Raw genomic sequence first — 2608 nt, 5'->3', positions numbered from 1 at the left:
CAATTTTATGATTTTTCAGATTATCAATAACATTTCTCTTTGTTCATCATTCTTTCAAGAGCTAATAATTTTAACATTCATAAACAACAAGATAAAAAATATGCACTGTTCAAGCATTCATTCAGAAACAAAAAGTATTGTCACCACATCAATATAATTAAATTAAATTGAAGGATAAATTCGAAATTCATGTACTTCTTGTTCTTTTGATTAAAACATTTTTCATTTAAGAGAAGTGAAGGATTAATGGATTTTATTCATAGCTTTAAGACATAGTTACTACATACTAGTGATCATGAAGTAGAGACACAAAACATAGATAAACACAACATTAAAAACCGAAAACAGAAAGAAATAAAGAACAAGGAATGAATCCACCTTTAGTGGCGTCTTCTTCTTGAAGGACAAACAATGTCCTTAAGCTCTTCTATGTCCCTTCCTTGCCTTTGTTGCTCCTCCCTCATTGCTCTTTGATATCCTTGCCTTTGTTGCTCTTCCCTCATTGCTCTTTGATCTTCTCTTATTTCATAGAGAATGATGGAGTGCTCATGATGTTCCACCCTTAATTGTTCCACATTGTGGCTCAAATCTTCTAAGGAGGTGTTGAGTTGCTCCCAATAGTTGTTAGGAGGAAAGTGCATCCCTTGAGGCATCTTAGGGATTTCTTGATGATGAGCTTCCTCATGTATCTCTTGAGAACCGTAAGGGATCTCTCTTGCTTGCTCCATCCTCTTCTTGGTGATGGGCTTATCCTCTTCAATGGGGATGTCTCCTTCTATGATAACTCCAGCTGAGTAACATAGATGGCAAATAAGATGAGGAAAAGCTAGCCTTGCCATGGTGGAGGACTTGTCGGCTATTTTTGTAGAATTCATTGGAGATGACCTCATGAACTTCTACTTCCTCTCCAATCATGATGCTATGAATCATGATTGCCCGATCCACAGTAACTTCAGATCGGTTGCTAGTTGGAATGATGGAGTGTTGAATGAACTCCAACCATCCTCTAGCCACAGGCTTGAGGTCCAGTCTTCTTAGTTGAACTGGCTTGTCTTTGGAATCTATTCTCCATTGAGCTCCTTCCACACATATGTGCATTAGGACTTGGTCCAACCTTTGATTAAAGTTGACCCTTCTAGTGTAGGGGCGTTCATCTCCTTGCATCATGGGCAAGTGAAACGCCAACCTCACATTTTCCGGACTAAAATCTAAGTATTTCCCCCGAACCATTGTGAGATAATTCTTTGGACTCGGGTTCATACTTTGATCATGGTTCCTAGTGATCCATGCATTGGCATAGAACTCTTGAACCATTAAGATTCCGACTTGTTGCATGGGGTTGGTTAAGACTTCCCAACCTCTTCTTCGGATCTCATGTCGGATCTCCGGATACTCATTCTTTTTGAATCTTTCCATCTCCCATGACTCGGAGGTGGAAGCTTTTGTCTTTCCTTTTCCTTTTTTAGAGGATTCTCCGGCCTTAGGTGCCATTGATGGTAGTGGAAAACAAAAAAGATTGTGCTTTGACCACACTAAACTTAAAATATTTCTCGTCCTCGAGCAATAAAAGAAAGAAGAGAAGAAGAAGAAGAAGAAAAGATGGAGGAGAGGGAGAGATGTAGGTTCAGCCATTTAGGGTGGGAATGGGTGGGAAAATGGTTTTGAATTTTTGAAGGTAGGTGGGGTTTATGGGGAAGAGTGGATGGATGCGAATGGTGAAAGGGGTGATTGGAAAGTGTGACATGGGGAAGAGTAATCACAAAAATAGGATTAGGAGGTAAGGTGGGAATATAGTTGGTGGGGATCCTGTGGGGTCCACAGATCCTGAGGTGATCCTGTGGGGTCCACAGATCCTGAGGTGTCAAGGAATTCCATCCCTGCACCAAATAGGCATGTAAATTGCCTTTGCACACCATTTAGGCGTTTAAACACCGTGTGGTGCACATTCTGGGCGTTCAACGCCCATGTAAAGCATGTTTTTGGCGTTGAACGCCAGTTTCATGCTTGTTACTGGCGTTCAGCGCCAGCTTTTCTTCTCTAGGCACATTCCTGGCGTTCAGCGCCAGAATATTGCTTGTTTTTGGCGTTCAGCGCCAGAATGATGCTCTGTTCTGGCGTTGAACACCGGCCAAATGCATCTTACTGGCGTTGAACGCCAGCCTGTGCTTCCTCTAGGGTGTGATTTTTTTTCTGCTATTTTTGATTCTATTTTGAATTTTTCTGATTTTTTCGTGACTCCTCATGATCATGTACCTAATAAAACACAAAATAATAATAAAATAAAATAAAAATTAGATAAATAAAATTGGGTTGCCTCCCAACAAGCGCTTCTTTAATGTCAATAGCTTGACAGTGGCTCTCATGGAGCCACAAAGGTGATCAGGTCAATGTTGTATAGTCCCAACACCAAACTTAGAGTTTGGATATGGGATCTTAACACCAAACTTAGAGTTTGGTTGTGGCCTCACAACACCAAACTTAGAGTTTGACTGTGGGGGCTCTTCTTGACTCTGAACTGAGAGAAGCTCTTCATGCTTACTCTCTTTTGTCACAGAGGGATGGCCATGTGCTTTAAACACAAGGTAGTCCCCATTCAATTGAAGGACTA

This window comes from Arachis duranensis, chromosome 10, assembly GCF_000817695.3.
Source record: "Arachis duranensis cultivar V14167 chromosome 10, aradu.V14167.gnm2.J7QH, whole genome shotgun sequence".
NCBI classification, from domain to species: domain Eukaryota; kingdom Viridiplantae; phylum Streptophyta; class Magnoliopsida; order Fabales; family Fabaceae; genus Arachis; species Arachis duranensis.
Note: the sequence above shows the minus strand (reverse complement) of the source record.